Source organism: Bos taurus, chromosome 11 (genome assembly GCF_002263795.3).
Source record: "Bos taurus isolate L1 Dominette 01449 registration number 42190680 breed Hereford chromosome 11, ARS-UCD2.0, whole genome shotgun sequence".
Taxonomy (NCBI): Eukaryota; Metazoa; Chordata; class Mammalia; order Artiodactyla; family Bovidae; genus Bos; species Bos taurus.
The window spans coordinates 77,453,300-77,476,605 of NC_037338.1; the positions used below are offsets into that span (position 1 = coordinate 77,453,300).

The 23,306-nt window shown below is 38.5% G+C and overlaps 1 long non-coding RNA gene across 2 annotated transcripts in view; it reads right to left on the reverse strand.

Annotated features, from left to right (window-relative positions):
* The window catches only part of LOC112448818 (uncharacterized), a 412,466-nt gene that overhangs the window by 194,562 nt on the left and 194,598 nt on the right, over window positions 1-23,306 (reverse strand). For both annotated transcript variants that reach the window (XR_003037249.2, XR_009496512.1), the window contains exon 3: window positions 7,960-8,002. This is a non-coding gene — a long non-coding RNA (uncharacterized lncRNA). The remainder of the gene's footprint in view (window positions 1-7,959; window positions 8,003-23,306) is intronic.

Here is a 23,306-nt window from a genome sequence, read left to right on the forward strand (position 1 = left end):
CAGGAGGATTCTTTACCCACCTGAGCCACCAGGGAACCCCAAGTACATATATACTGAACAATAAAGCTCCAAAATGCATGAAGTAAAACCTGGCAGAATTGAAAGAAGAAACAGACAGTTTAATAATAATAGATAGAGATTTCAACAGCCTATTCACAAAAACTGATAGAAAAACTACAAAGAAGTCAGCATGGACAGAGATGACCAAAATGATGCTATCAAACAACTTGTTGTAACCAACATCAATAGGACACCTCAACCAAACTCTGCAGAATGCACACTCTTTTCGAGCACACACAAAATGTTCTTCAGGACAGACCACTTGCTAAGCCATAAAGAATCCCTCAAGAGTTTAAATGACTGAAAGTATATGAAGTATAATCTGTGACCACTTGAAATTAAGTTGGCAACCCACAACAGAAGTAAACCTGAGACTACTCCAACATGTAGACATTAAACGACACACTTTAAGTTACTCATATGTCAAAGGAGAAATCACAAAATAATCTGAATTTATTGAAATTATGAAAACATATTTATGTTTTCAGCTGAAGACTCTCAGGGTCTGAAATTTTAAGTGCCTATATCATAAGAGAAAAACTCTCAAATCATCACCTAAGCTTCCGCCTTAGTAAATTATAAAAAGAAGGGCAAATAAAGTCACAGCAAGAAGTAAGAAATAATAAATATTAGAGTAAATTAAGGAAATAAAAAAGAAATACAATAGAGAAAATCATAAAACCAAAAGTTGGTTAAAAAAATAAAATTGGTAAACTCTTAGGTAAACTGACAAGCAATTAAAACAAAAATAACAAATTACCAAAAATAGTAATGAAACAGAACACCGTTATCTTCTCTATAGAAATTAAGAAGTTTATAAGGAAATATTAGCTTAAATGAAAGCCAACAGATTAGACAAATCAGAATATATGGACAAATTCCTAAAAAGATACACATTACCAAATTCACTCAGAAAAATAAGAAAAAGAATATGAATAGATCTATAAAATGTAAGGAAATTGAAATAGTAATTTAAAACATTCTCACAGAGAAATTTTAGGCATGAGTGGTTTAACTGATGAATTATACCAAACGTTTAAAGAAGAAATAATACCATTCCTTCACAAGTTCTTCCATTAAATGTAATGGAAGGAATACTTCTATAGTCATTATATAAGGCCAGTATTACCATGACAACATAAATTTACAAAGACCTCAAGAAAAGAATACTAAAGACCAATAGCCATCATGAATACACATGTATACACATCTTTAACAAAATATTAAATATTGAACTCAGCAGAAGTTAGTCAGGATTATACAACATGACCAATTTCAATTCATACCAGGAATGAAAGATTGGTTAAATATCTGAAAATCAATTACTGTAATGTACCACATTAATGAAAGAAAGGACAAAATCCACATGAGAATACCAATAGATTCAAAAAGCTTGTGAAAAAAATTCAATACCCTTTTATAGTAGTTACTTCACTACAAACTAGGAATAGATGGTATCTTTCTTGAAACAAACAAAAAAGCTTAAAATCTAACATCATACTTAACGGTGAAAGACTAAATCCTTCCCATCAAAGATGAGGAAAAAGGCAAATAACCTCTGTTCTGTTCTCTTCATTTCTACTGAACATCGAGACTATAGCCAACATGTTCAGTTAAGAGGAAGATGGGGAGGAGAAGACAGAGAGGGAAGAGGGAGAACAAATAGAAGGAACTCAAATCGGAGGAAATAAAACTGTCTTCCTTTGCAGATGACATAACCCATAGGCTAAAGGATCCTAAGGAATGCCATTCTATGTGCTAAGTCACTTCAGTCATGTCCAATTCTGTGTGGCCCCATGGACTTCAGCCTGCCAAGCTACCCTGTCCATGGGATTCTCCAGGCAAGAATACTGGAGTGGGTTGCCACTCCCTTCTCCAAGGAATCTTCCCAACCCAGAGATCAAATTGACGTCTCTTAAGTCTAATGGATTGGTAGGTGTGTTCTTTACCACTAGCAACAACTCAGATCAGTTCAGTTCAGTTCAGTTACTCAGTCATGTCCCATTCTTTGTGACCCCACGGACTGCAGCAGGCCAGGCCTCCCTGTCCATCACCAACTTCTGGGGGTTTACTCGAGCTCATGTCCATTGAGTCGGTGATGCCAATCAACCGTCTTGTCCTCTGCCGTCCCCTTCTCCTCCTGCCTTCAATATTTCCCAGTATCAGGGTCTTTTCAAGTGAGTCAGCTCTTCACATCAGGTAGCCAAAGTATTGGAGTTTCAACTTCAACATCAGTCCTTTCAATGAACATTCAGGACTGATTTCATTTAGGATGGACTGATTGGATCTCCTTGCAGTCCAAGGGACTCTCAAGAGCATCAGTTCTTCGGTGCTCAGCTTTCTTTATAGTCCAACTCTCATAACCATACATGACTACTGGAAAAACCATGACTGGAAAATAACCTTGACTAGACAGATCTTTTTTGGCAAAGTAATGTCTCTGCTGTTTTAATATGCTGTCTAGATTGGTCATAACTTTTTTTCCAAGGAGTAAGCGTCTTTTAATTTCATGGCTGCAATCACCATCTGTAGTGCTTTAGAGCCCAAGAAAATATTCTGCCACTGTTTCCACTGTTTCTCCATCTATTTTCCATGAAGTGATGGGACCAGATGCCATGATCTTTGTTTTCTGAATGTTGAGCTTTAAGCCAACTTCTTCACGCTCCTCTTCCACTTTCATCAAGAGGCTCTTTAGTTCTTCACTTTCTGCCCTAAGGGTGGTGTCATCTGCATATCTGAGGTTATTGATATTTTTCCCAGCAATCTTGATTCCAGCTTGTGCTTCATCCAGCCCAGTGTTTCTCATGATGTACTCTGCCTAAAAGTTAAATAAACAGGATGACAATATACAGCCTTGACATACTCCTTTTTCTATTTGGAACCAGTTTGTTGTTCCATGTCAAGTTCTAACTGTTCCTTCCTGACCTGCACACAGATTTCTCAAGAGGCAGGTCAGGTGGTCTGGTATTCCCATCTCTTTCAGAATTTTCCACAATTTATTGTGATCCACACAGTCAAAGGCTTTGGCATAGTCAATAAAGCAGAAAGAGATGTTTTTCTGGAACTCTCTTGCTTTTTCAATGATCCAGTGGCTGTTGGCAATTTGATCTCTGTTTCCTCTGCCTTTTCTAAAACCAGCTTGAACATCTGGAAGTTCACAGTTCATGTATTGTTGAAGCTTGGCTTGGAGAATATTGAGCATTACTTTACTAGCGTGTGAGATGAGTGCAATTGTGCAGTAGTTTGAGCATCTTTTGGCATTGCCTTTCTTAGGGATTGGAATTAAAACTGACCTTTTCCAGCCTGTGGCCACTGCTGAGTTTTCCAAATTTGCTGGCATATTGAGTCCAACACTTTCACGGTATCATCTTTTAGGATTTGAAATAGCTCAACTGGAATTCCATCACCTCAACTAGCTTTGTTCATAGTGATGCTTCCTAAGGCCCACGTGACTTCACATTCCAGGATGTCTGGCTCTAGGTGAGTGATCACGCCACCATGATTATCTGGGTCATGAAGATCTTTTTTGTATAGTTATTTTGTGTATTCTTGCCACCTCTTCTTAATATCTTCTGCTTCTGTTAGGTCCATACCATTTCTGTCCTTTATCGAGCCCATCTTTGCATGAAACGTTCCCTTGGTATCTCTAATTTTCTTGGAGAGATCTCTAGTCTTTCCCATTCTGTTGTTTTCCTCTATTTCTTTGCATTGATTGCTGAGGCAGGCTTTCTTATCTCTTCTTGCTATTCTTTGGAACTCTGCATTCAAATGGTTATATCTTTCCTTTTCTCCTTTGCTTTTCACTTCTCTTCTTTTCACAGCAATTTGTAAGGCCTCCTCAGAAAGCCATTTTGCTTTTTTGCATTTCTTTTTCTTGGGGATGGTCATTCAGGTATGACCATTCAGGTATGACCTAAATCAAATCCCTTATGATTATACAGTAGAAGTGAGAAATAAATTTAAGGGATTAGATCTGATAGACAGAGTGCCCTGATGAACTATGGACAGAGGTTTGTGACATTGTACAGGAGACTGAGAACAAGACCATCCCCAAGAAAAAGAAATGCAAAAAAAAGCAACACCTGGGGAAACCCAAATAAATAAACTTAGCAAGGTCATAAGATATAAGATATCTTATATCAAGATATAAGATATCTTATATCAAGATATAAGATATAAAATCAATTGAATTCTATATTCTGCTGCTGCTAAGTCGCTTCAGTCGTGTCCAACTTTGTGCGATCCCATAGACAGCAGCCCACCAGGCTCCCCCATCCCTTGGGATTGTCCAAGCAAGAACAATGGAGTGGGTTGCAATTTCCTTCTCCAGTGCATGACAGTGAAAAGTGAAAGTGAAGTTGCTCAGTCGTGTCTGACTCAGCGACACCATGGACTGCAACCTACCAGGCTCCTCCATCCATGGAACTTTCCAGGCAAGAGTACTGGAGAGTACTGGAGTGGGTTGCCATTGCCTTGTCCTAGCAGTGAGCGATTAAAAAATAAAATCATGAAAACAATTCGACGGCTTCCCTGGTGGCTCAGTGGTAAAGAATCCACCTACCAATGCAAAAGACTGATCCAGGAATTTCCCACATGCCATAGAGCAACTGAATTGTGGATCACAACTATTAAGCCTGTGTTCTAGAACCTGGGAACCACAAACTGAACCCATATGTGGCAACTGCTGCAGCCAGCGTGCTCTAGCGCCAGTGCTCCTCAACAAGAGAAGCCACTGCAATGAGAACCCTGCTCACAACTAGAGAGCAGCCCCCACTCACCACTAGAGAAGAGCCCGTGCAGCCGCAAAGACAGAACACAAGCAAAGAAATAATACGTAAATTAAAGAAAAAGAAAACCATTCTACACAGAGTATCATCAAGAATAATAATATGCATTGGGAAAAAAAATCTAACACCAGGATGTATATGATTTTATGTGAATACCACAAAACATTGCTGGAACATATTATAAGTAAGGACACATGCCATGTTTATGAACTAAAATACTTCTCCCCAAATTGAAGTAGCTTTCCCCCAAAACTGATCTATAAATTTAACAAAATCCTTGTCCAAATCCCTCCAAGATTCATTTATAGAAAACATCAAGCTAAATAAAATGCAAAGACTTAGAATAGCCAAAACAATTATTGAAAAAAAAAAGAGCAAACTTTAAGGGCTTACACTACTACCTTTCACATTTTACTATAAAGCAACAGTAAAGAAGATAATATGGTATTGGCACAAGAATAAGCACATAGATCAATGAAACTGAAAAAGAGTCCAAAAGTGAATCTTCAAGTTTATGGTCAATTTTTTTGACAAAGGCAATTCAATTATCTTTTAAATGAATGATACTGGTATAAATAGACAGCCATATGCTAAAGGATGAATTTAGATGCTTAACAAAATGCATTCAGTATCAGTCACTGACCTAACTGTACAAGCTAAAACTATTAAAATTCTCCAAAAAGAACATAAAATTTCAAGATTTAGGGTCAGACAAAGAGATATCAGATATAAAACCAAAGGCAAATGACGTAAATATGCATGTGTATATATTTAAATATATACATATATATACATGTAAAGTAATAATTTATAATATGTAATATTATATATTTATGATTACTTCATTAGATAGCTAATATAATTCATTATTTTATTACATAAGTAAATATATAAGTATGTTATATAAGTATATATGATAAATTATATTTCATTAAAATGAGAACATTAACACTTCAAAAGACACCATTAAGAAAAAGAAATGGCAAGAAAGACACAAACTGGGAGACTATATTTGGAAAATACATATCTGATAAAAGACTTCCATCTGTAATATGAATTATGTAATATAGTATATAATTTAATAATAGCATAATATTGTATAACTGAAAAATAAGAAAAGTGATCTAAAATTGATAAAAATTTGTACTTTACATATCAGAGATCACAGGCAAAGGGCTAACAAATAGATTAAAAGTTGCTACACATTCATTAAGAACTAAGTTAAATCTGAGATGGTAGGATGGCATCACTGACTCAATGGACATAAATTTGAGCAAACTCTGGGAGATACTAAAGGACAGGGAAGTCTGGTGAGCTGCAGTCCCTGGGGTTGCAAAGAGCTGGGAATGACTGAGCAACTGAACAACAAGTTAAATCTAAAATGAAATACCACTGCTGCTGCTGCTAAGTCGCTTCAGTTGTGTCAGACTCTGTGCGACCCCAGAGACGGCAGCCCACCAGGCTCCCCCATCCCTGGGATTCTCTAGGCAAGAACACTGGAGTGGGTTGCCATTTCCTTCTACAATGCATGAAAGTGAAAAGTGAAAGTGAAGTCACTTAGTTGTGCCCGACTCTTCGCGACCTCATGGACTGCAGCCTACCAGGCTCCTCTGTCCATGGGATTTTCCAGGCAAGAATACTGGAGTGGGGTGCCATTGCCTTCTCTGAAATACCACTACATACCTATAAAAATGACTATAATCAAAAATTCTGACCATACTAAGTTTTAGAAAAGTTGTAGAGAATCTATGACCCTCACACATTGCTGGTAGAAACATAAACTCCTATAGCGGAGTTGGAAATCAGTTGGGAAATTTCTTTAAAAAGTGAAACAAACTTATCACATGACCCAGCAATTCTACTCTTAATAATCTACCACAGCAAAATGAAAAGATGCCTAAAATGATTTTATACACATGTTCATAGAAGCATTTTTATAATGGCCATAAACTGAACAATCCAAGTATCCATCAAATGTTAGATAATATAATGAAATGTGGTATATAGCCATACAATAAACTATTTAGTAAATAAAGGGATGAAATACTGATATATATTGTGTCACACATAAACCTTCAAAGCATTACACTAAATGAAAGAAGCCAGACACCAAAGACTATAAATGGTAGGGTTTCATTTATATGAAGTGTCTAAAAAAGGTAACTTTTTATAGAGACAGAAAGCAGATCAATGTATGCCTCTGACAGGGATACTCTTTGCAGTGGAGAAGGACTGCAAATTAGCTCATGGGGGATTTTTTAGAGTGATGAGATGCTGTACAACTGGATCATAGTGACAGTTGCACAACTCCACAAATTCAACAAATATCACTGATTTGTAAACTTACAAAAAATGAACAAGAGCAGTGGTTTCTGCCCTCAAACTCTACCATTAACCCATTTTGATGAAGGCAGAATGATGTACCCAGATGCAATCTTTCACAAAGGCAAAGAGCTACATTTTTTAAAGAATATCACTAACACTGGAGTTTAAATTCAATATTGAAAGTGACAAAGCAGCATGTGCAAATCCAGTCAACATTATTTGAAGCCATGCAAATAAGAGCTTTATAGATGCCTCTAAATATTTAAGTAGCATGCCACTTTTTTCTGAAAGGATACAAGGTCATAGAAGGTAGCTACACTTTGAAGCTTGGTTAGCTCATTTTAGCATCATTCTTTGAGAACCAAATGAATGGCAAGGACTATGGACATTCTAAGGATTTGAACATGACCAAATTCAGCCTCCTTTACAAGTCCTGTTCTACTTAACACTTCTTATGGACCTTGGGCAAAATACCTGACCCATCTGAGTACCAGTTCCCCTTCTTGTAAAACAGGAAATCAATGATATAACACGTGAACTGTACAGAAGGCACCTAGGAAACGTTTCAGGCTAACAACACTTCTAAACTAAGTGATAAGCGGAGGAAGTATATGCTTGTGGTTTTAATAATTGTGGGGTTTTCAGGGAGTTGCAACTAAATGCTGGCTTCATTACAGGGATTTAGAAAAAGTAACAGATGTTCTTTGAATAGAAACCTACTGAGATAAGCCATCCAAAGTGTCCAACCACGTAAATGAAATGAGTCATGATTGACATTATTTCTTACCTGTGGAGTTTCACTGATGCTTTCCAAATTTGGAGCCTTGTTTCTGGAAAAAAAAAAAAAAAGCACAATAGAATGTCAATGTGCTATTCTTCACAAAGCTGTCTGGGCTTCCTGGAAATTCTTGAGATCTAAAGCTCCCAGGTTGGGAATTAGAACATTAAGGAGGAACTTCAGTGACCTTGGAAGTGAGATATCCTAGGAAATATAGAGAGACAGATACCTGGCAATTCAGTCAAAGCACAGTGCGAAATCCTGAGACACTGGTGCTCGCTAAAACTCAACTGAACAAATATTTGTGAAGCTTAAAATGTGCCTAAAGCTATTCAAGGTTCTGAAGATAGAGAGTCAAAAATAAGACCCAGTCCCTCCTGCCTTTAAGAAGCTCACAGATATGTAAGAGAAATCAGTCTAGTTCAGTTCAATAGCTCAGCCATGTCCAACATTTTGAAGCCCCATGGACTGCAGCACACCAGACCTCCCTGTCCAACTCCCGGGGGTTTACTCAAACTCATGTCCATTGAGTCGGTGATGCCATCCAACCATCTCATTCTCTGTTGTCCCCTTCTCCTCCCGCCTTCAATCTTTCCCAGCATCAGGGTTGTTCCAAATGAGTCAGTTCTTTACATCAGGTGGCCAAAGTATTGGAGTTTTAGCTTCAACATCAGTCCTTCCAGTGAATATTCAGGACTGATTTCCTTTAGGATGGATTGGTTGGAACTCCTTGCAGTCCAAAGGACTCTGAAGAGTCTTCTCCAACACCACAGTTCAAAGGCATCAATTCTTCGGTGCTCAGCTTTCCTTATAGTCCAACTCTCACATCCATACATGACTACTGGAAAAACCATAGCCTTGACTAGATGGACCATTGTTGGCAAAGTAATGTCTCTGCTTTTTAATATGCCATCTAGGTTGGTCATAGGTTTTCTTCCAAGGAGAAAGCATCTTTTAATTTGATGGCTGCAGTCACCATCTGCAATGATTTTGGAGCCCCCCAAAAAAATTAAGTCTGGCACTGTTTCCACTGTTTCCCCATCTATTTCCCATGAAATGATGGGACCAGATGCCATGATCTTTGTTTTCTGAATGTTGAATTTTAAGCCAACTTTTTCACTCTCCTCTTTCACTTTCATCAAGAGGCTCTTTAGTTCTTCTTCGCTTTCTGCCATAAGGGTGGTGTCATCTGTATATTTGAGATTATTTATATTTCTCCCAACAATCTTGATTCCAGTTTATGTTTTATCTGGCCTGGCAATTCGCATGATGTACTCTGCATATAACTTAAATAAGCAGAGTGACAATATACAGCCTTATCATACTCCTTTCCCAATTTGTAACAAGTCTGTTGTTCCATGTCCAGTTGTAACTGTTGCTTTCTGACTTTCATACAGATTTCTCAAGAGGCAGCTTAGGTGGTTTGTATTCCCATCTATTGAAGAATTTTCCACAGTTTGTGGTGATCCACACAGTCAAAGGCTTTGGCATAGTCAATAAAGCAGAAATAGATGCTTTTCTGTAACTCTCTCACTTTTTCAATATTCCAATGGACGTTGGCAATTTGATCTCTGGTTCCTCTGCCTTTTCTAAAACCAGCTTGAACATCTGGAAGTTCATGGTTCACGTATTGTTGAAGTCTGGCTTGGGGAATTTTGAGCATTACTTTACTAGCGTGTGACAGAATGAAGCAGGGCAAAGGCTAACAGAGTTTTGCCAAGAGAACCCACTGGTCATAGCAAACAACCTCTTCCAACAACAAAAGAGAAGACTCTACACATGAATATCACCAGATGGTCAATACGGAAATCATACTGATTATATTCTTTGCAGCCAAAGACGGAGAAGCTCTGTACAATCAGCAAAAATAAGACTGGGAGTTGACTGTGGCTCAGATCATGAACTCCTTATTGCCAAATTCAGACTTAAATTGAAGAAAGTAGGGAAAACTACTAGACTATTCAGGTATTACCTAAATCAAATCCCTTACAATTATACAGTGGACGTGAGAAATAGATTCAAGGGATTAGATCTGATAGACAGAGTGCTTGATGAACTGTGGAAGGAGGTTTATGACACTGTACAGGAGATGGTGATGTTTCTAAAGCCCACTTGACTTCACATTCCAGGATGTCTGGCTCTAGGTCAGTGATCACACCATCGTGATTATCTGGGTCATAAAGATCTTTTTTATACAGTTCTTCTGTGTATTCTTGCCACCTGTTCTTAATATCTTCTGCTTCTGTTAGGTCCATACCATTTCTGTCCTTTATTGTGCCCATCTTTGCATGAAATGCTCCCTTGGTATCTCTAATCTTCCTGGAGAGATCTCTAGTCTTTCCCATTCTGTTGTTTTCCTCTATTTCTTTGCCTTGATCGCTGAGGCAGGCTTTCTTATCTCTCCTTGCTATTTTTTGGAACTCTGCATTCAAATGGGTATATCATTCCTTTTCTCCTTTGCTTTTCACATCTCTTCTTTTCACAGCTATTTGTAAGGCCTCCCCAGACAGCCATTTTGCTTTTTTGCATTTCTTTTTCTTGGGTATGGTCCTTATCCCTGTCTCCTGTACAATGTCACGAACCTCCGTCCATAGTTCACCAGGCACTCTGTCTATCAGATCTAGTCCCTTAAATCTATTTCTCACTTCCACTGTAAAATCATAAGGGATTTGATTTAGGTCATACCTGAATGGTCTAATGGTTTTCCCTACTTCCTTCAATTTAAGTCTGAATTTTGTAATAAGGTGTTCATGATCTGAGGCACAGTCAACTCCCAGTCTTATTTTTGCTGACTGTATAGAGCTTCTCCATCTTTGGCTGCAAAGAATATAATAAATCTGATTTTGGTGTCGACCGTCTGGTGATGTCCATGTGTAGAGTCTTCTCTTGTGTTATTGGAAGAGGGTGTTTGCTATGACCAGTGCGTTCTCTTGGGAAAACTCTATTAGCCTTTGCCCTGCTTCATTCCATATTCCAAGGCCAAATGTGCCTGTTACTCCAGGTGTTTCTTGACTTCCTACTTTTGCATTCCAGTCCCCTATAATGAAAAAGACATCTTTTTTGGGTGTTAGTTCTAAAAGTTCTTGTAGGTCCTCATAGAACCGTTCAACTTCAGCTTCTTCAGCATTACTGGTTGGGGCATAGACTTGGATTACTGTGATATTGAATGGTTTGCCTTGGAAATGAACAGAGATCATTCTGTCATTTTTGAGATTGCATCCAAGTACTGCATTTCGGACTCTTGTTGACCATGATAGCTACTCCATTTCTTCTAAGGGAATCCTGCCCACAGTAGTAGATATAATGGTCATCTGAGTTAAATTCATCCATTCCAGTCCATTTTAGTCCGCTGATTCCTAGAATGTTGACTTTCACTCTTGCCATCCAAGCATCACCACGAACAAAGCTAGTGGATGTGATGGATTCCATTTGAGCTATTTCAAATCCTGAAAGATAATGCTGTGAAAGTACTGCACTCAATATCCAGCAAATTTGGAAAACTCAGCAGTGGCCACAGGACTGGAAAAGGTCAGTTTTCATTCCAATCCCAAAGAAAGGCAATGCCAAAGAATGCTCAAATGACTGCACAATTGCACTCATCTCACACACTAGTAAAGTAATGCTCAAAATTCTCCAAGCCAGGCTTCAGCAATACATGAATCGTGAACTTCCAGATGTTCAAGCTGGTTTTAGGAAAGGCAGAGGAACCAGAGATCAAATTGCCAACATCCACTGGATCATTGAAAAAGCAAGAGAGTTCCAGAAAAACATCTACTTCTGCTTTATTGACTATGCTAAAACCTTTGACTGTGTGGATCACCACAACTGTGGAAAATTTTTCAAGAGATGGGAATACCGGACCATCTGACCTGCCTCTTGAGAAACCTATATGCAGGTCAGGAAGCACAGTTAGAACTGCACATGGAAAAACGGACTCATTCCAAATAGGAAAAGGAGTATGTCAAGGCTATATATTGTCACTCTGCTTATTTAACTTATATGCAGAGTACATCATGAGAAATGCTGGGCTGGACGAAGCACAAGCTGGAATCAAGATTGCCTGGAGAAATACCAATAACCTCAGATATGTAGATGACACCAACCTTATGGCCAAAAGCGAAGAGGAACTAAAAAGCCTCTTGATGAAAGTGAAAGAGGAGAGTGAAAAATTTGGCTTAAAGTTCAACATTCAGAAAACGAAGATCATGGCATCTGGTCCCATCACTTCATGGGAAATACTTGGGGAAACAGTGGAAACAGTGTCAGACTTTATTTTTGGGGGCTCCAAAATCACTGCAGATGGTGATTGCAGCCATGAAATTAAAAGACGCTTACTCCTAGGAAGGAATATTTATGACCCACCTAGACAGCATATTAAAAAACAGAGACATTGCTTTGCCAACAAAGGCCCATCTAGTCAAGGCTATGGTTTTTCCAGTGGTCATGTATGGATGTGAGAGTTGGACTGTGAAGAAAGCTGAGTGTCGAAGAATTGATGCTTTTGAACTGTGGCGTTGGAGAAGACTCTTGAGAGCCCCTTGGACTGCAAGGAGAGCCAACTCGTCCATTTAAAGGAGATCAGTCCTGGGTGTTCTTTGGAAGGACTGTTGCTAAAGCTTAAACTGCAATACTTTGGCCTCCTCATTCAAAGAGCTGACTCATTTGATAAAACTCTGATGCTGGGAGGGATTGGGGGCAGGAGGAGAAGGGGACAACAGAGGATGAGATGGCTGATGGCATCACCGATTCAATGGACATAAGTTTGAGTGAACTCCAGGAGTTGGTGATGGACAGGGAGGCCTGGCATGCTGCAGTTCATGGGGTCACAAACAGTCGGACACGACTGAGCGACTGAACTGAACAGGAGACAGGGATCAAGACCATCTCCAAGAAAAAGAAATGCATAAAAGCAAAATGGCTGTCTGGGGAGGCGTTGCAAATAGCTGTGAAAAGAAGAGAAGCCAAAAACAAAAGAGAAAGGGAAAGATATACTCATTTGAATGCAGAGTTCCAAAGAATAGCAAGGAAAGATAAGAAAGCCTTCCTCAGTGATTAGTGTAAAGAAATAGAGGGGAACAATAGAATGGGAAAGACTAGAGATCTCTCCAAGAAAATTAGAGATACCAAGGGAACATTTCATGCAAAGATAGGCAGAATAAAGGACAGAAATGGTATGGACCTAACAGAAGCAGAAGATATTAAGAAGAGGTGGCAAGAATACACAGAAGAACTATACAAAAAAGATCTTTATGACCCAGATAATCATGATGGCGTGATCACTGACCTAGAGCCAGACATCCTGGAATGTGAAGGCACGTGGGCCTTAGGAAGCATCACTACGAACAAAGCTAGTTAAGGTGATGGAATTCCATTTGAGCTATTTCAAATCCTAAAAGATGATGCCGTGAAAGTGTTGGACTCAGTATGCCAGCAAATTTGGAAAACTCAGCAGTAGCCACAGGACTGGAAAAAGTCAGTTTTCATCACAATCTTAAAGAAAGTCCTTGGCAAAGAATGTAGGAGAGATAGATGTTAACAAGTAACTATATGTGTTAGAAATGTAATAATTGGAATATATACAAGGAAAGAATAAGCATTCTGTTTAGGCCACCCAACTTTACAAATCAAGCAATTGAAAAGGATTTTTACCCATCAAGAAAAATTATCAAAATCTTGAAATATGACAAAAACTGAGAGTAAATTTAACAATTCAGTTTCCAGAAAAAAATTTTTTTTTTCTTTTTGTGGTATTAGTTTGGATTTTGGGGCTGAAAGTGCTAAAAATACAAATCCAAATTATTTTAAACAAAAGTGACAAGCGTTGAGACAATTAGAGTTTCTCTGGGCCTGAGAGAAGCAGAGGACTGCTGCTGCTGCTTCTGCTGCTGCTAAGTTGCTTCCGTCGTGTCCAACTCTGTGCGACCCCATAGACGGCAGCCCACCAGGCTCCCCCGTCCCTGGGATTCTCCAGGCAACAACACTGGAGTGGGTTGCCATTTCCTTCTCCAATGCAGGAAAGTGAAAAGTGAAAGGGAAGTCGCTCAGTTGTGTCCGACTCTTCGCGACCCCATGGACTGCAGCCCACCGGGCTCCTCTGTGCATGGGATTTTCCAGGCAAGAGTGCTGGAGTGGGGTGCCATTGCCTTCTCCAAGCAGATTACTGTGTAGTCTCAAATAACACCCAGAATTTCTTTCCATCTCCCCTTCTACTTTCCGTATGTCTGTTTCTTTCTCTTCTTTGGGCTTCTTTCATGCAACCAAAACTAGGCCTACTGGTACCTCAAAATTTATGTTTCAAAGTCTTTAGAGAGAGGAGGTCTGGCATTTGCACTTCCTAATTTGAATTAAAAACGTAGAAAACTGTGATCCCAATGTGGGTGGAGTTATCATCTTTGTGGTCTGAAATATCACATCATTAAAAATGTAGTCTTCACACCAGAACCTGATTGGTCTGGGAGAAAAGAATTTCTTAGAAGGAAATAAGTACACTTTCCAGAAGAAGGGCCAGCTATGCACAATAAGAAAAAGTGACACCTTGCTACTGCATTATTTTGCTTTAAACTCTGATCCATCCTTTTTATGTATTTTTTGAATCTTGCCCTCAGCTCATGCCGCATTCAATCTTACTGCAAGTCCTCACTATCTAGCTCCATCCATCCTACATAAACCTGTTTTAAAAGTCAGGTTGTGGAACAAAATGCCAATACACCTTCTATATTCTGTGTACTTTGAAGTGTTGGTTAAGAAAGAGATCACAGAGGACTGAATTGCCCCAGAGACAGAAACCAAGAAGCCCACACTGGAGGAGCTAGTCAAACATGGAGGAAATGGAGTACAATGACACATTCACTCATTAAAGGGGCATTTTAAGTGATCTAGAGAACACAAAACCCTCTCGACAAATATTAGGAGTAATCAACTTTCTTTGCCAAGTATAACCTCTGTGTGCTTCTGATAATATATTACATTTAATCATTTTTCCCTTTTATACATAATGGCACATTAACCACAAATAAAGAATAGCAGTGATTATCTTCCCAATGAAATGTGGAGTAAAAACAATTTCTGCAATCCCGATGCCTTGTTTATCTATAATAAGACAAGCTCATGTGGATGCATGTGTGTTGAGGAGGGGCAACAGGCAATGTCAATCAATTGTATTCATAAACACAGCTCAGAGGCAGACCCTGCATAATTTAGACTCTCCCCTGGCTTTCTGTTTCTGCAAGTAGGCATGCTTATGTTGCATTACCATTTTGATTGAATGAACAGGGTCAATAACGTCACTTTTTCTCATCCAAGGAAAGAAAATTATTCTGAATCAAATCATCAATCAATGGATGTAATCAGTCTGTTTAAAACACCTTGGATTCTCACGCAACTGGCTATTCTTAGTAAGACATTGTAAAAGACATAGTTTGGGCTGACTTGTTAATATTACTATGGCATGACTAACTTGTTCAAAGGCCACCTAGGATTCAGTATGTGCTCTGCTATTAACAAGATTATGGCAAGGGATTCATCTGAGAAGTTATAGAGTCTGCACTCCGAGACCTCTAGTATCTGCATTCATTTGCATATAATTGTTTATCCATTACGTTGCTATACCATACAGCTACACTATTTTTCTATAATTTCTGGAGGTTAATGGCTTTTTCTCCCCCTCTAAATTCAAAGTCAACATAAACTGACACTAAAGTCAAGAAAATGTGCTTTTTAGAGTGCTGTAACAACAGTTGGCAGTCTGTACATTGTGAAAAATGTATTTGATCAAGGAACTTTTGCTAGCAGCATGCCAATGGATCCACGCTGATTTCCTTGAGAAATAAAGAAATTAATCCTCATCTTCCATTTAGGGACAGAAAACAGACTGAGACATCTTGCACCATACAAATCTCTGACTTAGACTTCACTCAGCCTTTCGTGCAAGTAAATATAATTACTGAGCAAAAGAGAGGAACAAAAGAGCAGATTTTCAATCTCTCCCTGAATGGCCAGAATAATCAGCAGGCAGCTGGAGATGAGTGGATTTCAATTGCAGCTATCATGTTCCTGAATCCTGACTAGGCACAAGTGTGGGGGAGATTGGGTCTGTGGGGCATGATTGAGTGATGTGGCCAGGCAAGCTCACCCAACACTGTTTGGATGTCTGCTCCTGGAACAGTCAATAGCTACTTCCTTCTCTTCCTTTCAACCACTGTATATGTGCTTTCTGTCTCTTAAATGTCGCCAGAATAATAGTATTTTTAAAAATGTGTCAACTGAGCATCTCAATATTGGATAAAAAGGCTACATATATTAAGTTATTTTTAAAGCATACTATGCTGTGTGTTGTGCTTAGTCGCTCTGTCGGTCCCACTCTTTGCGACCTCATGGCCTGTAGCCCACCAGGCTCCTCTGTCCATAGGTATTCTCCAGGCAAGAATACTGGAATGGGTTGCCATGCCCTGCTCCAGGGGATCGTCCCAACACACGGATTGAACCCAGGTCTCCTGCATGGCAGGTGGATTCTTTACCATCTGAGTCACTGGGAAGCCCATAATACTGGAGTGGATATCCTATCCCTTCTTCAGGGGATCTTCCCAACCCAGGAATCCAACTGGGGTCTCCTGTATTGCAGGCAGATTCTTTACCAGCTGACCTACCAGGGAAGCCCCAAAGCATACTAAGGCAGAGGTAAAGAAGAGCAAAACTCAGATGTCATAAATTTTGAAAGCCATTGGTGATCTAGCACTGGAGTCAGAACAGAGTCAGTCTGAGAACATCTAATACATGAGGGCCTAAATTCAGCTTTCAATTGTGGAAAAATAATAATAACATACAAACATGCATTTTAACCAGTTTTAAGTGTACTATTTTCCATCACCCAAAACAGAAACTCTTTCAGCCATTAAGCAATCACTCCTCATTACCCCCTCCTCCAGTTCATGTGTGTGTGTGTGTGTGTGTGTGTGTGCATGCTCAATTGTGTCTGACTCTTTGCAACCCCAAGGACTGCAGTCCATCAGGCTCCTCAGTCCATGGGATTTTTACTCCAGTATCTTTGCCATTTATTGGAGTGGGTTGCCATTTTCTCTTCCAAGGGATCTTCCTGACCCAGGGATTGAACCCACGTCTCCTGTGTCTCCCGCATTGCAGGTGGATTCTTTACCTCTGAGTAACCTATAATTTACTTTTTATTTCTATGAATTTGCCTATTCTAGATATTTCATGTGCATGGACTCAAACAATATTTGTCCTTTTGGGACTGACTTATTAAACTTTGCATATTGTTTTCAAGGTTTACCCATGTTGCAGCATGTGTCAGAATCTCATTCCTTTTTAAGCTAAATGACATTCTATATGTATGTGTGTACCACAGTTTGTTTATCCATGTATATGTTGATGAATAGGTTGCTTCCACTGTTTAGCTATTGTGAATAATGCTTCAATGAATGCTAGTGCAAAAATACCTTTTCCAATCTCTGTTTTCGATTTTTTGGATATACATCTATAAGAGACTCAGAGTATTAGTGACCCATATCAAGCCAAGAGAAAGTAGGCATAGATAGCCTGGAGCCCCAGTATCTGGAAGGAGCTTGGATTAGGGAGTCCCTAGTAAATCTGAGGCCGCCAAAGGGCAATATCCTCAGTAAGTGAAATGGGAACCAAAAAATTCCTCCTGCAGAAGGCTTGCTGCATAGATCTTGGTTGTGAATATATGAGACACAGAGGAAAAGAAAAAGTAAGTCAGAGAATTCCTAAACCAGATTCCTGGGTCATATGGGCATGTGGCTGCAATTAACACTACTCATGTGGTCTGAAAAAAATCTTAAGCTTAATGATCTTCACCTCACCGGGCCACCAAGTAACTAGCAAAGACAAAGTCTTTCTTTGTTAACCATAACTTTTCAAAAAATGTGAACTAACAATAAGAAATCATTAAACAAGTGTAGAAACAATTCATATACAAATAAAGTCAGCACAAAAATGCAAATTATAAACCCCAAAAGACTGTAGGTATTAGAAGTATCACATATTTTCCAGATTACCTAAAAAGCAAAATTGAAGGAATTATCAAAAAAGCAAGCTGAGAAAAATGAAGAAAGAAAAAGTATAAAACTGAGGTGGAGATGTAGAGGATATAAGAGTAATGAGGCCCAACATATTAAATGAGAGAACAAGGGTAGAACACCAAAGAAAACGTGAGGAGAAATACTTAGAGATATTGTAGATAAGAATTTTCTGGAGTAGATTAAAGACAACAATCCTTACATTCTAGGCAATCAACAAATCCCAAACAGAACAAAGAACAAGAAATCAATATCAAATTAAATCAGGACCTATCTTAATGAAGCTGCAGAGCTTTAAATAGATAAAGGATAAAAATGAAAAATACATAGTTTACTTTTAGAAAAAGGACAATTAAAGTGACAGTCAACTTTTAATCAGCAAAAAGTTGAAACCAGTTGCTGTGAGAAAGTAACCTTGAAGGTAGACTTATATAACCTTAAATAATATCTAAAAATATTGAATGAAATAGATGCTTTCAAACAAGACATGAGAGGTAACTTACAATAGACCTCCACAAATAGAACACGTAAAGGAGAAAACAAAGGAAGAAACACCACCATCTCAGAAGAAAAATCTAAGATGCAAGGAGGAATTGTGAAGAATGAAAAACACATATTTTAGGCATACTCAAATGATCATTTTCTTAAAAACAACAAGAGAAAGTAAGATATAACAGAAATAGCAAAAGCAGGACAAAGATCTGAAAATAACATGGCAGATATAAATCCACATATATGAAACTAGTACTCAATATTTAAGCAACAGTTATAACTGGACATGGAACAACAGACTGGTTCCAAATAGGAAAAGGAGTACGTCAAGGCTGTATATTGTCACCCTGCTTATTTAACTTCTATGCAGACTACATCATGAGAAACACTGGGCTGGAAGAAGCACAAGCTGGAATCAAGATTGTGGAGAGAAATATCAATAATCTCAGATATGCAGATGAGGGAATATGCATATTCCCTTATGGCAGAAAGTGAAGAGGAACTCAAAAGCCTCTTGATGAAAGTGAAAGAGGAGAGTGGAAAAGCTGGCTTAAAACTTAACATTCAGAAAACTAAGATCATGGCATCTGGTCCCATCACTTCATGGCAAATAGATGGGGAAACAGTGGAAACAGTGGCTGACTTTATTTTGGGGGGCTCCAAAGTCACTTCAGATGGTGATTACAGCCATGAAATTAAAAGATGCTTACTCCTTGGAAGGAAAGTTATGACCAACCTAGATAGCATATTCAAAAGCAGAGACATTACTTTGCCAACAAAGGTCTGTCTAGTCAAGTCTATGGTTTTTCCAGTGGTCATGTGTGGATGTGAGAGTTGGACTGTGAAGAAAGCTGAGCGCCGAAGAATTGATGCTTTTGAACTGTGGTGTTGAAGAAGACTCTTGAGAGTCCCTTGGACTGCAAGGAGATCCAACCAGTCCATCCTAAAGGAGATCAGTCCTGGGTGTTCATTGGAAGGACTGATGCTGAAGCTGAAACTCCAGTACTTTGGCCACCTCATGCGAAGAGCTGACTCATTGGAAAAGACCCTGATGCTGGGAGGGATTGGGGGCAGGAGGAGAAGGGGATGACGGAGGATGAGATGGCTGGATGGCATCACCGACTCGATGGGCATGAGTTTGAGTGGACTCCGGGAGTTGGTGATGGACAGGGAGGCCTGGTGTGCTGCGATTCATGGGGTCACAAAGAGTCGGACACGACTGAGCGACTGAACTGAACTGAACTGATTTACATGTAAGACACAAAATTCATCAAACTAGACTTGAAGAAATCTACCTATATGTTGTTTTTAAGAGATATATTTAACGTTCTTTGGATGAAAAGAATTTATAAGCCTCTGACAAAATTCATCATAAAACAGAAGGAAAGAAGATATACAAATAACTAATACTAGAATTGAAATTACTGATACTACAAGAGATTTTAAAAGGTAATAGTCTTATTATTAAATATGTGTGCCAAAGAACTTGAAAATATAGGTTCGGTGAAGCTATTCTAAGGAAAATACAAATTATAAAATCTTGCTGAAAGAAGAATTTAAAATCTGAAAGTTTATAAGACATTAACAAAATTCAATCAAAATTTTCCCACAAAAATAAAACCATCAGGTCTCCATGGGTTTACAGAAAAGTTCTAATAAAATTTCAAAGGACAGATAAGAGAAAGAAAGATACTTTTAGGACTTTGAACATTTTTAAAGAATACAAAAAATCTACTACCAAATTTTTTTATGAGGGTAGTAAAACCTTGACATCAAAACCAGACAAGGACAATGAAAGAAAGAAATCTATGATATTCACATAAATAGATGCAAATTTCTAAATATGTACAAAATTCAGCAACGAACTAAAAAATATATCATGATCAAATTGGTGGTATCCAGTAATATACTTTTTAAAAACTATAAATGTAATTATTTCACAATCATATTAAAGCAATATATATAATTATCTCGATTGCAAAAAAATATTCAAAAAAATTAACACTCAGATTTCATTTAAAAGAAAAAAAAGCTCTTAGCAAGTATGAATAAAAGAAAACTGTCATATCCTGACTATCTTAAAAATCTTTGCATAGACATAATTCTTAACATTGAAATATACCCAGGGTTCTATTTTTATAGGCTTTTCTTTTCAACAGACTTTTTAAACTTTGCTGCTGCTAAGTCACTTCAGTCGTTTCCGACTCTGTGTGACCCCATAGACAGTAGCCCACCAGGCTCCCTCGTCCCTGGGATTCTCCAGGCAAGAACACTGGAGTGGGTTGCCATTTCCTTCTCCAATGCATGAAAGTGAAAAGTGAAAGGGAAGTCACTCAATCGTGTCCGACTCTTAGTGATCCCATGGACTGTAGCCCACCAGACTTCTCCATCCATGGGATTTTCCAGGCAAGAGTACTGGAGTGGGGTGCCATTGCCTTCTCCAAAACTTTGCAGTAATACCAATATAAACTGAAAGTATAAGGATTTGAAAAGGGAAAAAAAATTATACCATTTTTGTAGACCATATGGCCACCTATACAGAAAACCCGAAAGAATATATTGGTAAACCTTTAGTATTAATAAGAGGAAACGTTAGTTACTTATGTTTCTGGATGCACTTTTTAAAAACAGCAAGAAACAACTGAATTTTTAAAATATCCCCTTTTAAAATTGCAACAAAACTATAAAATATATAAGAATAAATCCAACAGAAGATTATAAATCTTTTATGCAGAAATTTATATGGAATTTTCTGGCACTATAGTGGTTAGGACTAATTGATTTCAATGCTGCGGGTTCAGGTTCAACCTCTGGTCTGGGAACTAAGATCTCACAAGTTGTGTGGTGGAAAAAAATTAAAATTTATAAAAACGAATTTACAAAATCATAAAGGACCTATGTAAGTAAAGAGAAAATCACATCTTCATGGATACCAAGACTACATAGTGACTGCAAAGATTGTGTCCAAACTGATATAGCTCTGTTGCAATTCTAATCAAATGCCCAAAAGAGACCCAGAAACAAAATAAACACTTATAAAGAGAGTAAATATATTAATATGAAAGAGCTGACATTGCCCTTGGATTTTTTTCAGTTAATTGTGTTGGGAAAACTGTATTTCCATATTTTAAAAAAGAAAATGAATCCATTCTCTCAATACCACCTTGATAAATTAGAAATGTATATGTAAGTTGTTTACATTATAACAAAACTTATAATATTCAGCAGAAATATCTTTGTGACTTTAGAGTGGTGAGAATGTTTCAAATGATATACAGAAATGAACTAAGCCTGAGGCAAAACATAATAAAAAATAGTTTTGAATACATTAAAATCAGAAACTTAGAGAATGTGAATTAAATCCACACAAGATGTCATTTCACATCTTTCTCAGCACAAGTTCAACCTGGGCTACTTGTCCCTTAGTGCTTATTACTACAAGAGATTTCGTGGGTCACAGGATATGTGCACACTGTTACCTTCTACCCATACCTGAGCTCAGGTTTGCAAAGTATGGCAAGATCCTCACTGCTGCCTGATATTTTCTAACTATGAAACAGTGGAAGGTGAGTCATCACCAGTGCCAGTCCTTAAAAGAAGGGAGTCGATTTTTTTCTTCCATTCCTACTTTCCCCTGCATGTCATCCTTACATTCCTCTTCAGTCTAATCCATCTCTCTTGGTAATCAGTGCATGCACACTGTCTTCTCTTGTCCTAAAAAATTTACTATCAGGAATGAGTATGTTTTTAGACTTCTGTACCGTGGTGTAATGGGGAGACTTGAGTACTGGGTCTTACTGGATGCAGAAAGGAGGCAGGAAGACAATGAACAAGATATTAGACCTTTCCCAAAAAGCAACTTGCCCATAGCAGAGGGGAAGGTACCCAATTCTCTGCTTGGGACACAACTTACTATTCTGAATCCAGGTACAAAGAGTGGAGAGACTGAGGAGGCTTTATATCTACTACTTTAAGCAATGAGCATTTAGTTGAATCAGGGTTCCACCTCACAGGTTTGCATATCACAGAGTGAGAAAATTCTCCTAGATTCCAACAACAGGTCAACTACCACTATGAGTTTTTGGTGTTTCATAGGTAATTGATCTTTGCTGGTGCCTCCTTATGTATTTTAGTGTAAAATCAAGAAAGACAGAACCTATAGCCTACTCTGCATACTCACTCTTGAAAGCAAAACTGTCGATGCACAGAGATGACTCCTGATCCAACCAGATTAATCCTAGTCCTAAAACTGGTCTTGGGGAAGAGTAAAGCATCAGGGCCACCTGCCAGCCTCCTCCTTTCTCATTACATTCACTAACCACATGACATTAGCTTCATGGCCTTGTCACAAGGCTACAGATGCCCCTGATTCGTGGTCTTCACACTCTAAAGAACTTTAAACGTTTGGCAGACATTGATAAACAGAGTACCCTGCTCTGTTTTCCTCATCAGATGAATACCAAAACCCTTGTCAAGGTGACAGAGCTATTAAGTGTCTATTCACACAGCAATCAGAAATTGGAGCATCAATCAGTAATCATAAAGTCAGGGGCATTTTCTCACAAAGTCAGTAATTCAGAGGGCTTTCATAAGCTAATCAGCAGGCATCAAATAGACAATCAATCTAATTAGCTGCTCACATTCGGATGGCAATCAAAGCAGCACAGGGCGCTTCATTAGTAATGATATTGAAAGTTGTGATCTGTGCAGTATTCAGCTAGGAAATGAGTATCCTTTTTTGTAAATAGGTAAGGAGGATACGGCTGGCTGTGTGTACCGTGTGCCAATTCAAAGATGCAGGCACCTGAAAGC